General features: G+C 37.6%; 1 protein-coding gene across 3 annotated transcripts in view; it reads left to right on the top strand.

The window, feature by feature from the left end:
* Positions 1 to 23,820, top strand: part of igf1ra (insulin-like growth factor 1a receptor) — a 95,753-nt gene that overhangs the window by 36,017 nt on the left and 35,916 nt on the right. The gene's annotated exons all lie outside the window — the stretch shown is intronic.

Raw genomic sequence — 23,820 nt, 5'->3', positions numbered from 1 at the left:
GAAATCCTTCTTCACAATTTTTTTTCGTCCTGGCATTTCCCCTTCCTGTTTTTGTTTCACACCACTCTCCTTGAAGTGCTCCTTAAATCAGTGTCACAGGATAACCATTGAGTTGGATACTTGCAGATCACAGATTAGGAAATGTAGTTGTTGTAAATTCAGTGATCAAGCTTGATTATAACTTGGTAATTTTGGTGCATTTGACTAGGCATTTTGAATATCTTTAGTTACTTTTAGTAATCTTTTTAGGAAAAACAATGGATTTTGGGTTCAATGTGAATAATGTGTTTGATTCCTCTTCATTCTCACTTTTCTTTTGTATAACAGCTGTGGTACCAAAGATCTCTGTTCACCCTGCGGGCCTTTCTTTACTTAGTAAGGATAAAAATCTGGACACAATTATATAAACATCACTTTTTTGGGCCACGTCACACTTTTTTTTTTTCTAGTAGAAAAGAAGATAGAGTAATACACGCTTTATGTAAGTACAGAGGACACGGCCCATGTCCTGCCAGCATCCTATCGCTCTTCTCATCTTCTCTCTCTCTCTCTACCCATTTTCTCCTTCTCTTCACACGTTAATCTGTACTCTTATCCTCTTACCCTCTGCTCCGCTTTACGGTAAGGCTGCGTTGTTGTCGACACTTTGGCCCCTTTCCCTTTCAGCTGTGAAAACAATTGAAAGTACAAAAGCATTTGTCAGTTTTAATGAACTATAAAGATGAATCTTATGGGCGGGGATGACCAAACTGTACACTGCAAAACAGCTGATGAGTAACATTGTGTCTCTCACATCTATTACTTAAATCAGACACCCAGATGCTCAATCGGTCCCCGCTGACTGCAGAGACTTTATACATTGGATCCAGGGCCACTGCTTGACTAAGCAGATCCTAAGATGTCCAGCCACGTCCCTTCTCGCCCGACCTGCATTAAGAGGAGGATCATGAGAAATACTGGATGAAATAAAAGTGGAATTCAATTAATCTTCGACCTCTTCGTGCTACTCTAGTGGGCAAGATTTACACCCTGGGCTTTACACAAATCTAGTTATTTCTGGCACATTCCTTCCATCTTATGCCTTTTTAAACCGTTAATAACAAGCAGAATGGCAGCTACGATTGTTGTTGTTGCCTAATTTGACGTGGAAGAGTCTTAGTTGGATGCTGACGTAATTTTCTATAATATATTTATTTATTTTTATTTTTTTGCTTTAGTTTAATTTTGGCTTATTTAAATTTTTGGGGATATTATTTTATTTTATTTTTGGCTTTTAATTATTTTTTTGTTTTGTTTTTTTATTTTTTGGCTTCATTTGTTTAATTTATTTTTGGCTTTAATTTAATGCAATTTTATTTTTGGCTTTAATTTAATACAATTTTATTTTTGGCTTTAATTTAATACAATTTTTATTTTTGGCTTATTATGTTATTGTTTATTTATTTAGGCTTTTATTTTAATAGGATGGCCGGGAACTGACATTAAAGTACAGGAGTAACTGAACAATCATGTTATTTGCAGATAAAAAACAACAACAAAACTTCTCATGTTATTGATGTCCAGTGTATAGTGCATTTAATTTAGATTCACAAGCTTTCGATTTAATTCGTATTTATATAGATTCCAATTCATCTGCTAATGCTGTAAATTATACAGGGTCAGTGTTTCAGACAGATTCAAAAGTTTTTGAACTATTTATTAAATGACCATGTCTCATAGAGTCATTTGCTGTGTTGTATGTCTGTTGTGCTCGAGTACTGAATGAACACATCCTCGTGATGAGTGCTTGTGTGAGTGTACGTAGTTTGAATTTCACTCTGTTTTCCGATCCTAGAATAGTGTAAGCGGAGATACCCGCACACCCTCCAACTCTATTCTCTTGTTCTTATTGGGCTCGTGCCCCTCCACCTATTCATGTGTGGCCCATTCAGGAAAGTCGGCTGTAATTTAAGAGAGACCTACATTTCTCCACCTCCGAAATAGCTCCAGATAAAAGCTTCTGTATCATCTGGATGTCGGAGTAATAGTGCTGAGCGTACTCATGGGACAGGTGCAATTAGCTGCGTTACAATCCACAAATATTATACAAATGTTTAGACGGTGGAGCTCTTTGAAGTGAAGGGAGCAAAATTAAACTCTAATTTATGAATCCGTGAGTAGATTTATTGAATGATTGGCGTTGCTGTTTATTTTAGAAGCGCTGTGTATGTGCTGACATGTATACATGTAAATATCAACTGAATGGAAAATGTAATGTTTTTCCATGGATTGTGCAAGTGACAAAGCAGAGAGAAATCATAACTCTCAATATGATGTCTGTAGAAAGTCCTGGCTTTCAGTTAAAAGATTCAGTTGCTTTTTTGATAGTCTGTAGTATTCGAACATGCAGTTTTTAGCATTGATTTGAGCTAAAGAAACAAGTTAAGATTTTATTGCTAATTTGAAATATGTTGCAATATGACAGACTGTTTTGGATATTTCAGCCTTTCCTCATTCAGGTAGTTGGGAACATGAGAGGAGTAGGACAGCAGCCGAGCCATTCTCTCTCAGGTTTAGGATTTGTCGGAGATTAACCCCATTGTGGACTGTCATTTTATGGATAAATCAGTTGAAACATACTTCAAAATATCATCTTTTGTGTTCCACAGAAAAAAGTAAGTCATATCATAAGTGTCATTAAAAGATACATTTTTGGAAAAATGTCAGTGACAGAAAAAATTTGCCAAATTGTAACTGGTACAACAGCGTTTCATGGGGCAGTAGCCTCAAAGGGACAACTTTGAACCTTGTTTACCCCTAAAAGGTGCATTTTCAACCCTCTACATTACAAGTAAACTTTTGGGTTTGGGCACTGCAAAGTGCACAGGGAATAAGGGAACATCTATACGTCACTTTACAGGAAATGGAGAGGGAAATTTATGTACCAGTCATTGCGCATCTCCAGCACTTGAAAAAGTTTGAATAACAAAGGCATTGAAACAAAAGTTATTTTCATATTAAACACCACAACAGACATATATTGCTAAATGAAGTAAAAAGTGTGTGTGTGTATACAGTATATATCGATTAGTCTGGATATACATGAGATACAGTTAATGGCAAATTTTCTGAAAAACTATAGCTGTAAACTATTAGTCAGTTGGTACTTCATTACTATAATATTGAATGTTAAAATGAACTGATTTGTATACAGACACTTAAATTACACACAAGATTTTTATAATATAAAAATAAGTTGTAATATTATATAATTACATAATTATGTTTCTACTCCAATTTGATTTTTGAAATAGGCCTATTTAAATGGTGGCTGTCATAAAAACTTGATGGATTTATTCAAACATGCATTAAATATTGAAGCACAGTAAAACATAATGAATATGTAATATGGTGCATAATATTTAGCAAAATGCTTCTCTCTAGAGTTAATTTATTTTTCTAGCTGACTAACAAGGTCACTGAATGGCTATATATATATATATATATATATATATATTATGTATTATGTATGTACACTCACCTAAAGGATTATTAGGAACACCTGTTCAATTTCTCATTAATGCAATTATCTAATCAACCAATCACATGGCAATTGCTTCAATGCATTTAGGGGTGTGGTCCTGGTCAAGACAATCTCCTGAACTCCAAACTGAATGTCAGAATGGGAAAGAAAGGTGATTTAAGCAATTTTGAGCGTGGCATGGTTGTTGATGCCAGACGGGCTGGTCTGAGTATTTCACAATCTGCTCAGTTACTGGGATTTTCACGCACAACCATTTCTAGGTTTTACAAAGAATGGTGTGAAAAGGGAAAAACATCCAGTATGCGGCAGTCCTGTGGGCGAAAATGCCTTGTTGATGCTAGAGGTCAGAGGAGAATGGGCCGACTGATTCAAGCTGATAGAAGAGCAACTTTGACTGAAATAACCACTCGTTACAACCGAGGTATGCAGCAAAGCATTTGTGAAGCCACAACACGCACAACCTTGAGGCGGATGGGCTACAACAGCAGAAGACCCCACCAGGTACCACTCATCTCCACTACAAATAGCAAAAAGAGGCTACAATTTGCAAGAGCTCACCAAAATTGGACAGTTGAAGACTGGAAAAATGTTGCCTGGTCTGATGAGTCTCGATTTCTGTTGAGACATTCAGATGGTGGAGTCACAATTTGGCGTAAACAGAATGAGAACATGGATCCATCATGCCTTTTTACCACTGTCAAGGCTGGTGGTGGTGGTGTAATGGTGTTACAATGGGGATGTTTTCTTGGCACACTTTAGGCCCCTTAGTGCCAATTGGGCATCATATAAATGCCACGGTCTACCTGAGCATTGTTTCTGACCATGTCCATCCCTTTATGGCCACCATGTACCCATCCTCTGATGGCTACTTCCAGCAGGATAATGCACCATGTCACAAAGCTCGAATCATTTCAAATTGGTTTCTTGAACATGACACTGTACTAAAATGGCCCCCACAGTCACCAGATCTCAACCCAATAGAGCATCTTTGGGATGTGGTGGAACGGGAGCTTCGTGCCCTGGATGTACATCCCACAAATCTCCATCAACTGCAAGATGCTATCCTATCAATATGGGCCAACATTTCTAAAGAATGCTTTCAGCCCCTTGTTGAATCAATGCCACGTAGAATGAAGGCAGTTCTGAAGGCGTAAGGGGGTCAAACACAGTATTAGTATGGTGTTCCTAATAATCCTTTAGGTGAGTGTATATTATGTATGTATGTTTGTGTGTGTGCATCAAATGTCTTGCGAGTAAACTAAAAAAACTTACTAGCCAATAGCAATTCTATTGGCAATATGTGCATAGAGGGTTGATATATTAGAGTAGTAAAATGTACCCTTAAGCTTTTACTAAAAACCCTTTAGGTGTAAATAAAGTATGTGTCGCTTTGAGGGGTTACTGCCCCAGTGCCCCAGCTTCAATTTTTGCACATTTTTATAAGACTGCATGACACCACTAATGAGGGCTGAGGTGTTTTGCTCCCAAACAATCCTTGCAACCAAAACACACACCCCTATCCTAGGCTTTTGGTTGGTTGAGATCTCAAGTAGCTCTTAGACGGCTCGACAGCTGGTCAAACAAGCTTAATAGAGCAGTAGCTAGTCTGGAGTAGACCCTAAGCCCATTAACTCTTCTCCAGGCCTGCTAGGATGCTCATTGGTCAGTCAGGGATCAGTCTGCTTCTGTTTTGATGCTAGCATGACCTAACGTTAAGGTTGAGTGCGTGTGTGTGTTGGAAACGGGGAGAAGTACCTAGAAATCGTAACTACAGATTGACGTAATGCCATTGGTAAAACAGACAGGGGTGCTGCTCTGTTTTATCCCTCTTGCCCAAGTGTGTGTGCGCTCAGTTTGTGTTTCCGATGTTATATTTTGTGCCCTTGTGAGGTGGCCTGGTGGGAGGGGCATTGGGAGTTTGCATGAGTTTAATTTGTCACGTATACGCGGCTAGGGGGCTTGGGAGGGAGGTCTTGGCTCGGAATCTACTGTAGCTCTTATTTTTTCAGTTGACATCTCATTACAAACTTTGTGCCCATACAAACCCCATACAAGGACATTGCTGACCTACATCGCGCCGTGTGTGGCAGCCGTGGATTGAGTGCTGTCTTCTTTTGGTCTTAGGGACTGAGGATGAGACTCTTCTGTTTTCTCTCTCATACAGGCCACCTCAGAGTCAGTGGAATAGTGTGCCATCAGACCCCGCCAACAGATCAATAATGTCAGGGTCCATAGCATGGCCAGCAAATGGCTATTCATCCGCAAATGTAACCCTGCATGCTCCACAAAATCATTTTCATTCAGGTGTTTTGATTATGTAGAGATTGAAAAGATGCGTTGTAGATGCAGGGCATGTTGTCACATTATATATGGGACATGTTATTACTGGGTAAACTGCTTTTGAAAAGCCTATTAGACGACTTAAACTAAATGTAAATGTTTATGATATATCACTTATCAAATCATTTATTTTTTAAATACAATTTTAGTCTTTTTTTTGTTTTTATTGTTCAAATTTAGCCACAATATATGAACCATGATTTTTACCTCAGGTGACCTTTTGTGATTTGATAAATTCGCAAATGTTGTATCAGTATTATATGTTAATATAGTTATAGTATATGTATATATTATTATATTATATTTATATTATTATTATTATATATAAATGATATGTAATGTACTTTATTTTTTATATACACTAGCATTCAAAAGCTTGGTGTCTGTAAGATTTGTAAGTGAGTTATTTGTATAAGTTATTTGATCAGAAATACAATAAAAACAGTAATATTGTGAAAAAAAATTTCTATGTTAATATACAAGTTAAAATGCCATTTATTGCTGTGATGCAAAGCTGAATTTCCAGCATCATTACTCCAGTCTTCAGTGTCACATGATCCTTCAGAAATCATTCTAATATGCTGATTTGCTGCTCAAGAAATATTTCTTATTATTATCATTGTTGAAAACAGTTTTTCAAATTAAGTTTTTGGAAAGTGTGAAAATCGTTTTTAAAAGGACAGCATTTATTTTTCGTGACAAAGGTCTTAACTGTCACTTTTGATCAAGTTAATGAATCTGAATCAAAGTATTAATTTCTTTAAAAACAATTCTTACCCTAAACTTTGAACATATTATTATTATATGATTTAAAAATAAAGCTTGTTTCCTTTTCTTTTAATAGCATGCTTGCAGACATATGATGTGTTTACACAGAGCAAACAGGGCAATACATCTGCCCTGTGTGAGTCTTTGCATGTGTGAAAGAGAACTAAAGAGCACGAGTCTGAAGGGCAACAGCAGCCCTCATTCTGTCGGCCCTCTCACATCTGGATTCAATAGATGCTGTTTGGACGTCCGAGGGAGGAGCAAGTATAAATAGAGCGACTGCCGTAACCAAACTAACCCTCTCGGCTCCTCCCTCACGCTGGGTCAGTGTTTCCCCTACACCACACTAATGTCCTCCCAGCATTCCTTCAGTGTCTCACAGCCAAACAGACAATTATGCTGCTGCTGGCCACTTTTAAACAGCGAGTGAAGCTTGTCTAGTGAAATTAATGACTTGGGTTAGGTGACGATGCTGATGGATGAGTATGAGAATTAGGTTTGGTCTTGTTAGTTGGCTTCGTTTGATTATAGCACAAAACAATTTTGAAACTGACTAAACACGCCTCAGATACAAGCAAACACTCAGCCAAGGGAAAGCTAAAAAAGAGCCTCTCATTTGACTGTAATGTGTATTTTCACAGACCACATAAATGAAACCGAGCAATGTTTTTCAGAGGACTAGCACAGGGTGGTGCTACGCAGGGGGCAAGCGTAGCTGTTCTTTTTGTTGTGGCCATCTTAAGTGGAGCCCTTGCCCCAAAACACATGCCCCCTTTGTGGGGCACACGTGCATATCCCTCTTTTTCGCCCCACCCTCCTCTCACTGTTGGATGAAGGCACAAATGCAGAAGAAGTGGGTGTGGTTTATGGTGGGGGGGTCAGACTAGCCAAGCCACGTCACATCAAGCCTAGCAGACCCCTCTTGCTTGAGCAAGTTTTAATTTGCGGAGACTCTGAGATGCTGCTGCGCCAGTGGACTTGTTCACCTCTCTCTCTCTCTCTTTCTCAAACACACACACAAAAACATGTGGCTGCAGATTTGTTTTGTCGCTGCGTCCGCGCTCACCTTTTTGATTGATCATTTCATAAGCCACTCAGCCAGCCTGAAATGAAGTTCCGTTGGGTTCGTTATTGTTGTATTCTCCATGTGTGTGCTTGCTTGCTTTTGTCACAGTGGGCTTGTTTTCCAAAGCGGCAATGGAATTCTACAAAAATCTCTCCTTATGGAACTAATAAAGTATCAAACCAGCTTAGCATTCCAGGAATCTTTAATACTGTAAAAGCACGCTGAGAGGGTGGGATAATGTCTTTACCACGTAAAGGTTTCAGAATAGCTTATACTAATAGGAGTGGTCTGGTTTTGAGATTGTATGTTCAATTAAGTCTTTTTTAATCACTTTGCAAATCTGTGGTATTTCTATTTCAAATATGCTTTTTTATTCATCAAAGAATCTTGCGAATTTTTTTATTACAATAATATGAAGCGGCACAACTGTTTTCAATGTTGATATAATAATAAGAAATATTTTATGAGCACCAAAACATCATACAAGTATGATTTCTGAAGGATCATGTGACACTGAAGACTGGAGTAATGATGCTGGAAACTCAGCTTTGCCATCTTGGGAACACATTTTTTGATCAAATAAATGCAGCCTAGAGACTTCTTTCATAAGCATTATTGCCATTGTAAAACATTACATTTTACCAGCCTTAAACCTTTGAACAGTGTGTGTATAAATAATTCATTAATTAATTGATTTTTGTTTTTTCTTTTTATATATATAAATATTTATATAATATATATAACTTTCTCACACTGATTAAATCACATATCTCAAACTATATAACTTTTTTTTTGAAGCACAGCAAGAGATAGAGGGAGGGAAGGAGGGACCGAGGGAGAGACAGCAGAGGTTGTCAGCGATGAAAACAACTTGTCTGTTTATCAGAGCATGTGTGTAATTGCTCACAGAAAGAGACACTTTGAAAAGCCCGAGATGAAAAGGAAGGGTAAAAAAATAGGAAAACAAAACCAGTCCCCCCCCCCCCTCTTCTCCCACTGGCTGTCAAACTTGGCTGTGGTCCTTAGTCTATAAATTCCAGTGCCAGCAGCTGGAGACAGAGTGAAAAACAGAGGGGACGATAGTCCGAGAGAATGAAAGAAATAAAGTTATATATATATATATATATATATATATATATATATATATCCAGACAGGAAGGAGGAGAAGACAGGTACAGTATCTTATGAATGAAGATCATATGAAGACTTTCTTTGGAATGGCATGCCATAACGGAGTAACATCTTGAGGAATCACCTACAATAAGACCAGCAATCTGTATCAAGACAGTAAACAAAAGTTGAAAGTATTCAATTTTGACTTTAAGCTTTTGGGGGGGAAAGGTGGTAATCATTCTGTTACGATCATGGCTGTTCACTATCTCTGGCTGTATACATGCAGGACCCAATTCATTCCCCACAGCTTGATTTCTTTCTGTTTCTGGCTTTAAGCGTTATACTCTATTGTCCTTTGCCCTTTCTCTATATTCATGAGATGAATGGCCATATATATATATATATATATATCTGGTAGCGTATTCGTATTAGTTAGTTATTGCTGTTTATTAGTTGTTTTTACAATTTTTCTTTTTATTTCAGTTAAGGAAAATATGTATTTCACTTTTATTTGATACTTTATACATCTGATGAAAGAATAGGTTGTTAAAAGCTCAGGGTTAGTAATGTTGTGCCCTTGAACAAGGCACTTGTTGTGTGCTGTGCCCTTGAACAAGGCACTTAGCCTTAGGATATACCAGGGGATTGCACTTGTTATAAATTCATGGTTTTGTTCTGTGTAAACATTGCGTGAAGGTCACTGAAGCAAATTCCACCAGTCCTGATCTTGTTTTTTAGATAAAGAATCAACATATTTGATTGCATTTATGATGGATTAAGCTGTGTGGCGATGCAGGAATGGATTTATTTAATGTGTTCGAACAAGGTCTCGATACTGAAACAGATATTTACAAGAACCAGATCCACAGTTTTTTGAGAGCTGAATCTGATATTGGTTTGTGGAGATGTCATGCAGAGACACTTAAACAGGACAAGGAGAAAATGATAGAGGAGAGCTGGCCTGAGCTCCTGGTTCATCATTAGCACCCCTCTGCTCTTCAGGAGACACGTGTCCTTTTGGAGAAAGCCAGACGATAAAGCACACAAGCTGCAGTTGTTTTGTCATGCCATGAATTTGTGGCCTTGGACTAGTATGTTATAATAAAGGCCACAAAAGCGCACAACAGAGTTATAAAGTAATCAGGGCTCGGGGCAAAAATGTCACAGTAAAAGTGACAAATGCTGAAAATATATCTCAGATGTGCTTTTGAGATATTCTCGATTCTCTGGATATAAGAATCGATATCGGATCATCAAAATGAGAATCGATTTAAATTGAGAAATTGATTTTTTTTTTTTACCCAGTCCTAGTCAACAGTCTAAATCACTGTCTACTGTTGTTGTATGGAAAGGGAACATGGATGTTCTACAAAATTTCATTTTATGTTCCAATTAAAACAATCTAATTGGGATAATTTTGTAAATGTTGACAGTTTTTATTAATATTGATTTATTTTTAAACATTTTCTAAAGCTTTTTATGAAATCTAAGGGCATATTTCTTCTGTTGTTGATACAGAGCATGACTTTAGTTTTCAGTGATCTTTTTTTGTTTGTTTTTTGCTTGAAATGCAGAAGAGCATGTGATGATGGCTTGGGTTATTAAAAGTGTCATTCCTGAGCAGTGAGAGCTTGCAGGCAGGTGAGTTTGTTTAAGATTCAACAGGAGATGAAGAGAGGCATGTAAAGTCATTAAAAGGCTTCAGGTGCTCCTCACACCCGACTACAAGAATGTCAGCCCGCGGGTGGAATGGGCTGCTGTGGAATTTGCCTTCAAGCTGCTGGTCTGGTTTGTGTTTTGCAGCTTCCAAACACAGACCAAAAGACTATTAGGCGGAAAAAAACGTGGAATGGCATGTGCATAATTTTATTTATTTTTATTTAACTGAATATTTAATTTCTTGATTTAATTTTAGTCATATAAATAATAATTCTTATGTATTTTTTTCAAAGACTTTCTTTTGTGGAACACAGAAGGATATGTTTAGCCAAATGTCCAAGCAGCGGTCCCTATAGGGAAAAGAGAAGCGTGGAGTCGTGGACATTAGGGCTGGGTATTGACACAAATTTCACAATTCGATTCACAAGCTTGCAATTCGATTCGATTCTGATTCGATATTGATTATTTTGGATATCGGGTACAATACATGGCAAATTTTCTCAAGGAAAACAAATCTCTTAACTAATGCTGTAAACTATGGGAGTCAGTTGTACGTCTACTAGGCTTCATTAGCCTACTATAATATTGAAGGTAAAAATTTACTGATTTGTAGCTATACAAACACTTAAATTACACTTTTATTTATTTTTATAATAATAATGTTATATGAAATATAAACATTTAAATGGTGGCTGTCATAAAAACTTGCCAGAATTATTCAAACATGCATTAAATATCGAAGAACAGGGCCTGAAGTTAACTTTTTTGGCCACCAGCCACTGTGGCAGGTGGATATCAAAATTCACCTGCCACAGAGACTTTTTACCAGCCTTTTTTTTTTTTTTGTCTCATTTTCATAGGTGAAAAACTGGAATTTCACAATATTGTTCTTTAACTTGTACACATTTAAGTGCTGTCAAGTTATTAATGAAATCAATATAAGTAATAATAACTCTTAGAATATACATTTAAAAAAAATCTTTTTATTCATTGATTTTGACACACACACGCACAACAGATCTATAGACCTAACGCAGCTCGTATGTAACGTTAAACAAATCACCCGCGGCTGTGTTGATGGCTGATTTAGTCACGTAGACAGCTAGGTCCTGACAGCTTTTAGTTACAGCGTTCAGGAACCGTTAAGCAGAACTAAATTAATATTATTACTGGTAAAGTTACCAGGTACCGGACATTTTCTCACCGGTTCCCAACTCCCAACATGTACTACAGTTGCACACGCACACATCTGTGCAACTGTCATTGTTCTGGAGCCTACGTCAGCGTTACATTATCTCATCCCATCTCACCAACAGTTCGATACTGGCACATCCAAACGTAGTCAGAAAAGGGCCTCATCTTCTTTCTGATCGCATGAACGTTACGAAACAACAGTCGCTGTCATAAATCAGCCGCTCACGAACCTTGCCGTTGTCGCCAATTGACCACTTTGTATTAAAATGTCTTCTTTTACTTTTCTTTGACTCATCCTCATCTTTTTGTTGGTTGCTTGTTTCAGCTGGCCTTTTTACCCCAGTAATGTGCCGCCACATTATAGCTAAGGTCCAACGCAATGAAAATGAAAACGAAAACGTAAAAAAAAAACCTAATGAATCACTCAATTCTCATTGGCTACCCGCCAATGTGGCAGGTAGATTGACAGTGTTACCCGCCAATAGCAAAATTCACCCGCATTTGGCAGGTGGTCGGGTGTTAATTTCAGGCCCTGTCGAAGAACATTAAAAATTAGAATGAATATGTAATATGGTGCATATATTTAGCAAAATGCTCCTCTTTGGAGTTAATTTTTCTAGCTGACTAACTAGTTTATGGTCACATATGGTTTTTCTGAGGTAAATGTGACGTTACATGACATTGTTTACAAGTTGTTTTACTGACGTCTTTCCACGGTTGAAACACTGATTGAGCGATTCCATGTGACATGATACGGATTTCGATAAGTTGTACTCTATCTTTTAACACACTTCCAGACGTTCATTCATGTTTATTTCGCGCTGTAACTGGTATTAAGGCAGAAGAGATCATGTGCGCTCCGCGCTGCTGCTTCTCTTGAGCTGAGCTGAGCCAGAGCGATCTCACGCCACAGCGCCAAAACGGTATTTATGTTTTTGAATTTCGTAAGAAAATGGACGTAATTTGAGACTTTATTTAGGATCAATAGTAACAAAGCACAAAGATTATTGCGATTTATTGGATGGGATGAGCGCTACAATGTTCCATTCATTCATCAAATGAAAACAGGATGACTAATCGATTCTTGAGATTTAAGAATCGATATCGGTTCGTAAAAATGAGAATCGATTAATATCGAGAAATCGATATTTTTTACCCAGCCCTAGTGGACATACTGCCAAACATCATCTTTTGTCTTTGTTCAGGGCTGGAATGACATAAGGGGGAGTAAATGATTCATTTCTGGCTAAAATAGGCTACCCTTTAAGCAAGCTCTGCTTGTCTGTGTTAGACAAATATACACAGTGTAATCTGTCTTTGTGGTGCCAAAAGTTAGCTAATTTCTCTCGATCAGTATCTTTGATTGATGGATCGCACTCGCACTCTGGTAGCAGCATGTTGTTAGCAGGTCTCGTTTATGTGAGATGGATTGAACTGACTTCGTTGATCCTGTTGTTCATTTGAATTTCTCTTTCACCACCTGTTTCTATTTCCATCATAGACAGATAACAAATGACTTACTGCTGATTGAAAACGACCAGTCCTATATATAAAAGAACGACTGACTCCACTGTACATGCTTTGTCTATGGTGAGACTATCAGTTCATTGTTGAGCTGTTGTTGTTTATTGGCACCTGACGAGGATTTTTCTCAAGGTGTGATTGCAGATGGTTTGTTTTCTTCACATGGCTTGGTGCCAGTGTAAACCATGATTAATTTTATCAACTGTGACTTCATTGTTTACAGTAGGAATTATAGTCAGCATTGACAAACGAGGCGTTCATACAGAGCTCAACAATAAAGATGACCTGGTGACCTGAGGCTCGTTCTTCTGTGTTGTAACTATACGTCTTGCGTATGTTGGTATTGTTTTTATGCCTTACAAACATAAACCTTTGCTTTGTGACGCATTGAGGAGCAAAATTGTAATATCGCATAAAACATTTGCGAATAAAGCAGCGTTTCCATCGAGTGAGTCAAAGAGAAGAAAATAGTCTCTTCCTGATAAACTGCCAGTAAATATCAATAAACGCGTTATATTTCTTTCTGAGGCGGATGCCTGCTGTTTGGAAACGCAGTCGTGTAAGACTGTTCTGGGAGGTAATTATACTAAACCACTTTGATGACAGACTTTGCTTAGGCATTTAAAAATGACCAAAACAACATTTCAGATGCTGTGCAACGAGATCGGTCTGCTGGTTAGTCCAGTTATACCGTCCCATCACACAAAGTCACATGCGCATCAAGGAATTTATTTGGCAAATGTGTTTCCATTAAAGTTTATGCGCATGTTTTCCTATTGGATAAAAAAATGTATCCGACTCTTAACGAGCGCTTTTAATGTGCATCTTTAGAATTTATGCGCATCCTGCCGTTTCCATCCAGCAGTTTTTTATGCAATATCCCAAAATGCGCATTAAAAAAAAAAAGGTGAATGGAAACCTAGCTATTGTTAAGCTGGCTCACTTTTTGTCAGTTGGAATTGCAAAAATTATTTGTGAAGCATTGAGCAGATTTGGTTTAAAATTACAAATAAATTAATCATTTGTAATACACATTTATTATTAATAATAAAAATGATATAAATAATTTTTAAATATATTTATCATATTGATTTATCTAAATAAATAAAGTAATACATTTTCCAAAGAAATATATAATGTGTAAATATTATATTGTAAATAAATATTAATATTTATTTATTTTAATTACAAAATTATAAATATTATTAATAAATTGTAATATATATAAATATTTTTTAACATACATTACTACTAATGATTTTTTTTTTATGTTGTGAGGCTACTGAAAATATTGCCTGGCCAAGTACAAATATGAGTTGGCCTGAAAAAAATTCTGAAAAGTCCTTACTGTTGAGCCCTGGCACTGCAGTCACTGAAGACCTGTTTGATAGAATATAATCAATCTTTTTAGTTCTAACTCAAAGCCTGTCATTTAGCTCATATTTGACAAGGAGGGTTTAGGTGTGGTTATGCCAGTTGGATAATTTGTTGGAAAATTCAGCTGTGGTACCACTGACGAGCCAAGCCGTGGACGAAAGACACGTGCTGCTGCTTGTGCTTTCAGGTAGTTCCCTGTATTCTATTAAGACAGACAGAGCCCTTTGTTTGTGTGTAGTTTCCACATGCACGCCCATCTGACAATCAAAGGCATCAGTATTTTTGCTGGTGGGATACATAAAGCTCGGTGAGAACAGACCTGTGAATGAGTCCCGCCTCTTCTCTGCGCATTTTACAGAAACGTAAAGAATACAGGAAGATCCGTTTTCAGACACCCTATTAAAAGAGCTCTTGTAAGCGAGCTGTGTGTATGTATGGGTGTATGGATGTGTATGTGTGTGCCTGTTCAGTTGAGCCATTGATTGCAAAGCATGAATGAATCTGTAGATGCTCCAGGCGGTGAGCAGTGTTCGGGCTTTCAACAGACTCCCAGAGGAGATGCTGGTCTGCTTTAAAGTGAGTCCGGATAAACAGACACAGTAAGACACAAACATTCACACATGCTCTGATTCTCTGGTTTCATTTCACTATAGTAGGGCTGGGCGATAAAGCTGAAATAAATAAATATAATTTATAGTATTTATGTGTGTAATAATAAAAAAAACCCCACATATATATATATATATATATATATATATATATATATATATATATATATATATATATATATATATATATATATACATACAGTATATATATATATATATATATATATAAAAATAAATATATATTTTTAATTCTTTATATATACTGTAAATATATATATATATATATAATATTAGACTGTCAAATCAATTATTCGTGATGAATTGCGTCTAACATAAAAGTTTGTGTACACACACACATATATATATATATATATATACTGTATGTAGTGTACACATTATATAAACAAACTTTTGTTAGATGCAATCAATCGATTTTACAGCCCTAAATTGTACAGTGTGTATATATATATATAAAATGAATACAAATTTAGTGATGAGGCAAATTAATCGCTGAATCCTAATGTTTACATTTACTCAGATTCGATCAAATAATTGAATCGATTCACAAAAATAAATTAAACTTACCAATTAATGTTTTTGCTACTGAAGTTTAAATCATATCTAATTTTATTTCTTTAATTAATTTATAGGATATTTTACAGTTGTATAATATTTTGTTGTATGAGCAGTATATTCTTATGTAGTCCGCTTGAATAATCTTCTGATATTTTGTACAGTCTGACCGTGATGTGGTGATCCAAAGAGGTTGCACAAGGATCTCCTTTAAGAATGATTTTTGTTTGTTACATGCCTGCTTGTTAGTTCATAGGGATAGGCATAAACCATCCTCGGGGGGAGGGGGGGATCTTTGTTTGTCATAAATACCTCCGTGTCGTTCTGAGTCACAGGCGGTTTTCTTTACTACTTATTGTTAGTTTCTGTATAATGATACAGTCAGTGTAGTTGCCTGAAGCGTCGCTCTCGCGCTCCTTCTGTTTCTGAGATGCCAGAGAGAGTGTCTCTGGCCCCCGTCTGGTCGAACCCAGTACTGCTCCTGTTCCATGCAGCCGAGTGTGTGTGAGGTCTCATACAGGGAGACAAAGGGCATATTTTTCAGTTTGGAGGCCCTGCAGTGGGCTGGATCTCAGTGGTGCTGCATTGCCTTGTCAGTGTCACAGTTGAGAGAGAGAGAAGGGAACCGGGGGCTGGGGTGAAGAGGGGGGGGAGGAGGGTCACTTCATGCTTTTTCAGTGCTCCTATGTTTCCCCTAGCTGTGTTCGTGGCACAACATTGCACAATGGGGGCTTTTGTTTGTTGGGGGGTGGAAGCGGAGGCTATTCTGTTTCAATCATTTCTGGAAGTCCTGTGTTTGCGACGTGGTGGGGGCTTAATGCTTTCCTGTGGCTTTCTGTTGTTCCCTCTCTCTCCTTTTATTCAGTTTTTCTCTCTTTTTAGCCTCTCTCCATCTCTCTTGCTTCATCTCCCTTTCAGTCTTTATGTTGCTTCTCACTTGTCTGCCTCCTCATTGCCTTAAAGGGATAGTTCACCTTAAATTAAGAATCTGTCATCATTTACTCGGCCTCATGTCGTTCCAAACCTGTATGAGTTTATTTATTCTACTAATACAGAATAGTAGGGATTTTGAAGACCGCGTTCGTCGCTCTACTACAATAAATGGGAACTGGAGCTTTCAAGCTTCAAAAAAGACCCATAGCTCAGTGTACTGGTCTATTCAACTCTATATTTCTAGACTTGTCGAGTCATTCGATCAATTTTGTATAAGTAACAGACCAACATTAAAGTAATTTTTCACTGAAAATCTTCACCTTCATTCAGATCATTGACTCAAGAGCCGAATCAGACTAAAGCGCAAATTATACTTTGGTTTTTACACCGTACGCATACGCATATATACCATTTGATGATGTGTTGTTGATCATGTATTACAAGTGTTCAACACATGCGCATTAGAGAAAGTTTCATCTTTGTGCCATAGTCTGCGCTATTTCTCTCCAGATGTTATAAAGTGTTATGAACTCTTAAAGTGCCCCTGTTATGCTATTTGAAAGTTTCTTCATTTTGTTTAGAGAGATCGCTTACAATAGTTTTGCATGCATCCAATAACATGTATCAATTCCAGCACGAATTCTCATCCTTTTGAAGTGTATTCGCAGTGCAGAAAACGGCGTCTTCTCGACATGTCGACAACACAAACCAAACTCGTCCATGCCTCAGCTACAACTGCAGTGTTTGAGGGCGGGTCAAAGTAGACCTTGTTCGCGGGCAGCCATTGAAGACCATAGGCTGGCATTATGCAAATGGGTTACATTGTTACGTATGTAACAGGAACAAGACTAGAATTTGCCGACGACTTGTTCGGGCAGTTCAGAATCAATTCTTTCTTTTAGGAGACAATAACATTTTGTTGTGCACTTTGATCTTTAAAACTTTGCAGACCTTTTACATTCACAAACAGCTATATTTGACACTGCATGATTCAAAAAAGCATAATAGGGGCACTTTAACATAAGCACTTGTCAACGCGGGTGATTATTGTTGCAGTCTCCGGTAGTTTTTGCCATCTTGTGGAGCTACTAATTAATGCAATAAAATTTGATGCGCATATACGTAGTATGCACGCTTAGAAAAACCGTTCTGTGCGCGTGTACTATGCTGATGACGAAATTTACGCAATTGTACGAAATTTGTACGCATGGCTTGTGTAGACCACTTTTATGATACTTTTGTGGTACTTTTGCTTCTGCTGTTTCTGTCAGTCTCCATTTATTGGAATTGCAAGGGAAAGAACGATGAGTTCAGCCTCCTTTTGTGCGACACAGAAGAGAGAATGTCAAACACATTTTGAATGACATGAGTATGAGCAAATGCGACTATGTGTGCAGACTGGACACTGAAGAGGTGAGTTGGCCATCTGTCTTGCTCTGCTTTCCCGCCCCCCCCTACGATCAGCCACGTGCTTCTAACCCCTTGATTCCTCCTGTCGTGCTCCGAGCACATTTCACCTCTTCCTTACGCAGAGCTCTCGCAAAAGCTCCCCCTTAATCTGACTAAGGGCTAATCTGTTTTGGGATGGGGGGCCAGACGAGGCTTACAGCCACCAGACTGGCTGACTCACTCCGTCAAACACCCGCCTTACCTCCCTCCCTCCATCCATCCATCCGTCTATCCATCATCCTGCCGGCGCTGCCCGACAAGAGACACCTGTCTGCTACAGAGATCAATGTTGCCAGCGGTGGAGGCCTGTCTAAATCAATGATCACCTCTCTCATATCCTGTGCATGTCACACTGTAGTTGTTGGTGTTTTGAAATGATTTTGAATCTGTATCCTGTATAGGATATGGTTTGATTTCTACTGTTTTATTAAGTTAGCCTTTCAGTGTCACTTGTGGTTTATGGCGCCTGCACTGGCTCTGACATGAGAATGAGTGAGAAAGCGAGAGAGATATTGAGAGAGAGAAGTAAACAAACTCTGAAAAGAGGAGGTGAAAGAGGAGAATAGAATAATGATGTCACCGTCAGCCAATGAGAAGCACGCACCATAGAGCATTTAAGGGCTGTCAGCTGTCCTTTTCCATCCTCATCACAGTACACACACAGTGACTATGTTTGGAATGGAATACTAACTGCACAATATAAACTACATACTATTTAAAAAATAAAATAAATACAATTTAAAACTGTGGAACAGTAGCTATTATGCAATGTCAACCATTTCAAACAAGTATGCTACATTATCACATCATTGCAATATTACATGTTAGTAGTGTCTACAGTTATCATTCCGGGGATAAATAGTTATTTTGTATAACGTTGCGCTACAAAAGACAAAGGTTTGAATGGAATGAATGAAAAATGAATGGATGTTTCAAATGATAGTCAAATAGAGATGAAAAGTTTGCGGTCGCTAAGCTTACCAAGGCTGCATTTATTTGATCAAAAATACAGTTAAAAAGTTCTATTTTGAATTGAAAATAACTATTTTAATATATTTTCACACGTAATCAAGTCCTGTGATTGCAAAGCTGAATTTTCAGCATAATTGCTTCAGTCTTCAGTGTCACACGATCCTTCAGAAATCATTCTTATATACTGATATGGTGCTCAAAAAACATTTCTTATTATTATCAATGTTGAGAACTAATATTTTTTGTGGAAATTGTGATACTTTTTTAAGGATTTTTTTTTATGAATGTAAAGTTCAAAATATCTTGTTATCTGTGCATTTAGCGTATCCAGAAAGCCTGCAGGCTGTTCCACACTACAGTGCACACCGCAAAAATGTAGTATGTTTATTTATAAATATTGCCATTCTCTCATCTTCTCTCTTATTTTGATTCAGGAACTATTTTAAACTTTCTTTCTCATCAGTTAAAACAGTATTACAAGTAGAAGTGGCCATTGTCAGTGCTTATAACATCTGATTCCCCTGCAGAGCAAAATCCCTTAAACTACATACATAAATTATGAATTGTACTTTTGCTATAACAATTTGAGAAAAAAAAAGTTTCAGATATTGAATCTTAAATGTTAAAGCTTGATTTAAAAATGTAATGGTGCAAACACGTATAAGCTTGAGGAGACTCATGTTGACTGATCAGGATGTGATGAGTGTTTTATTAGAGGGATGAGGTTTTGTTCTTTGTGTTCTGTGAGGGTTGACATACAGTCTGATTCATACAGACCATAAACACTACCTTTTTTCACACTCAGCTGCACATGTGTAACTGCATTGCCTTATTTAGCCGTGAAGTTAATGAGGACAATCTATTACGAGGCTCATTGTTTACCACAGTAAAACAGCTGCTTAGTGTAATCAAATCTTTTTAATCCCAACTGTAAGCCTTATGGTGTAGTTCACAGTCCTCCGTAACAACAGGGGGCAATAACAGAGTATTGCAATCACAGCTTCCCTGCTGTTTACATTGGTTTGTATGTGGATGAATCTCACACAATTCATTTCAGCCCATAATCAAAAGGGGAAAAAAGGAATTATATTTTGCATAGCATTGTGATTTAAAATTCATGACAATTCATTTCTCTCCTCATATTTGTATCACCATACGGCAAAACTCTTTACAATCATTTCTATAATATTGACTAAATCATTTTTTTTTTTTCAAATATAAGTATACATGCATCATGGTAGTTTAGTACTGCCTTCTGTTGATTAAATAAAAAAACAACAAAAAGAATTTGCAACCAAAAAATCTAAATGGCTTTGTTTTCTACATCCAAAGATAAATTCTCTTCTTCTGATTTATAGGTAAAATATGACCTAGACCAGCGTTTCTCAAAGTGTGGGGCGCGCCCCACTGGTGGGGAATGGAAACATGACAAGTGGGGCGCGACAAACGGGAGAAAATGTGGTAATTTTTGTGCCCATCTCTATTAATTCCTTTATTTATTGAGCATAAACTCAAAACAAAACAACGACACATTTAAATGTAAGCCTTACTTAACCTTTTCACACGTAAGTTTAAAAGTTTTTAGAGGCGCCCGTTATTTAGATCGTATCCCTTTATGGTCTCCATGGTGACGCGTCATTGCTTGTCACACCGCAGCCACAATAGCGCTGAATGACTGATTTGCTGGTTTTGATCTGCTTTTATTTCACAAATTTGTTGGCTATAGGAGGAAATATCTGATATTCCGATTGTCAAATTTGAGCAAGTGGATGCGTTTTTCTGTTTAAACACCTTAGTTGAGCTATACGCGATGGGCGTTAGTTTGTGAATGTGAATTTAAATGAAACCTAAAAAAAACATTATGTGGTTGAAAACACTGAATAGTTGTGATGTCAAGCGGTGAGCGCTCTCCGTCTCTGGCTCAGAAAATATAGCCTACTACAAAACAGGCTCATTGCAGACACTAAATTAGTTAATCACTTAATGTTGAACTTTCAAAGTGCACCAGATTTATGAATTTATCTTTAAAACATACAAACTTTTCTTCCGGGGGAGCATGCCCCCGGACCCCCCTAGGGGTGCAGAGGTCCACACCACACGCAAAATACTGTGGGAAACACAGTAGCTTATATGATAGTCTTCGAAAAATACAAAATACAATTATTATTATAAAAATACCTAAAGTATGTACATTAGGAATTTACCACCTCGTTTCCTTCGTTTTGAGTGACAAGAATAGTAAAGTAAAGCACAACTAGTCCACACTTTTATTTTCTCCGTTTCTGAATTTGATGTTATCAGAGACAAAATACAAACACAATTGCATTATTATTTTTATCTACTGTCATGTTCCTGTTTTTAAAACGTCATGTTAATAAAATACATTTTAACTTAAAGCCTATTTATTAACATTTTGTTGGGGCGATTGCATGAGGACAGGTGGGGCACGAACCCTTCCCTACCTTCAAAGTGGGGAATGGCAGAAAAAGTTTGAGAAACACTGACCTAGACATATCGCCATGAATGGTGCCAAAGTTGTCATTCAAATAAGTTTAGTCCTAACCAGAGATAACTTTTTGACTTTTATACACTCATAATAAGCACTTTCTCTTATTCTAGTGTCAGTGACATGAACTCCGATAACGTTTTGGTGTAATGAAAGTTTGTTACGTGGTCAAGTGTAAGTTAGATCGCTGTGTCGGCTTTCAAGTGAAATTGGGCCTGTGGCGTTTTGGCTCTGGGTTTAAACCCGTGGTTCTGTGTCCCACTTATCAATAAAGACAGAATCTCATCAGTCCATTTCACATGAAAGCACAGAAAAACAAAGCTCTGAAAGGAAGAGGGGAGGTCGAGCTTGCTCAGCTCACTAAAGCCAGCTGCTGCCTCTGAGGGTGATTGTGCCGCGGGTCTTGTCCCTCTCGGAGAACAAAAACGGGCCACACACACAACCTCTCTGCTCCTCTCCCAAAATATATAAAGGAGCAGAGGAGTCTGTATATATGTGTGTGTGGTGCCAGATGATGAATAAGTAGCCACCAGTCGCCCTCTTGAAGTCGGGGACGCTAGCCAGAGCAGCAGCAGTGGCACGCACGCTATGCAACGACCCACAACTAGACAGAGAAATGTAGCAGTCTGTCAGCATGGTTTTCAAGAGGAGACTTCAATATTCGTTTGTGTTCACACACATTTTGCTTCTTTTATTGTAAAATAAAACTAACAGACAAAAAGTATTGCTTTAAAAACAAATGAGGTGTTGTTAAAGGTAGAGTTGGCCGTTTCAGAGAGGTTACAAATAGCAAGCTAGATTTGAAAGCATAAGGTCCCACCCTCCCTTCAGAGCCACGCCTCCTCCAGAAGACATGAACACCCTCAGTCTGAGGAGCAGAGTCTGCAAAGCGTCATGAGTAAATTACATGGCATATAACATGACAATAATAATGAACGTAAATAACTTAAAGAGCTCGGACTTGTACCACCTGACTGCTGCAGTAAGTAAATAATATATATTTTAATAATATCAGCCAGTTATTGTTTCTGAAATTAGTTGAATTTGAAAAAGCAAAACAATAATAATCTTATAAAATTTCAACTTAAATTTTTTATTTTTTTCATATTCCCCCATGCTTGCGCACATTACATGCACTCTGACATGCACAAACCATTTAACGCAATTTGGAGATTTGCTATCCACCATCTGTCAGATTAGCAGGTCGCTAATGACCTTGTCAGTTTTTGAGGGTAAAGCTGCTGCATCATTTAATCTAGGTTCAAGGAAGAGCCCGGTATATGACTGCCGCCAACATCCGCTTTAAATGTCAGGCCAAATATTTATGCGCTCAACGCTGGATTACTGTCTCCTTCAAGTAAACATAAAATGTAGATGTGGCGTTTTGACTCCAGATGTTGTGCTAGTAAAGTGTGTGTGTTCGCCATGCCAAGATGAAGACCGTGCCAGCGCTATTGAAGTTGTTTCCGCAACGCTATTGATGACTGTCCGCAGAAACAGGGCTTGACAGAAGCGATCCGTTGAACTCAAAGACTTCTGATTGAGCCTGAAAGGAGACAAGACTCTTGCTGTGACTGCACATGTGAGAGAGAGAAAGAGTGTGTGCGTGTGCCTTTTAAAGAAATAGTTCACTCAATAATAAAAATCCTGTCATTTATTCACCCTCATGTAGGGGTGGGCGATATGACCAAATTCTTATTTCACCGATATGAGAAATTTCATGATAATGCTATATATCACAATATAGTTATTTTGTGTTATTTGATCTAAGTTCTGTTTTTAAAAATAAGAAACAAACTGCAAACAATAGGACAAATACAATATAACAAAAATATGAATTAAACAGATTTTCAAGTTTTTTGGTTACAATATGTTTATTTAACATGTAGTTAGAATTAGTAAAGAAATGTAGTAATCAAATGTAAAAAAATAAAACATTGCATAGTCTTCACTGTATGACTTAAATATAAATGTATTCTTATTAAAGCTGAAAAATTCAGTCAAGAAGAGCAAGTTATTTTCTCTTTTGTTTGATTCACATTGAGCAGCAGGTAGGTTTATTAGGCTGCTGTCACTTTAAGACCAAACACACGGATCTTTATACTGATACACATCCGGTTTCACTTGAGACATAACCAGCTGTGTTTACATGAATACTCCTCACGGACCGGTGGGAGTTTTGACATAATTGCGTATGTATTCGACCATTCAAGTG

Source organism: Rhinichthys klamathensis, unplaced genomic scaffold (assembly GCF_029890125.1).
Source record: "Rhinichthys klamathensis goyatoka isolate OS25496 unplaced genomic scaffold, OSU_Roscu_1.1 h1tg000005l_1, whole genome shotgun sequence".
NCBI classification, from domain to species: Eukaryota; Metazoa; Chordata; class Actinopteri; order Cypriniformes; family Leuciscidae; genus Rhinichthys; species Rhinichthys klamathensis.
Note: the sequence above shows the minus strand (reverse complement) of the source record. Positions and strands in the feature narration are given on the sequence as shown.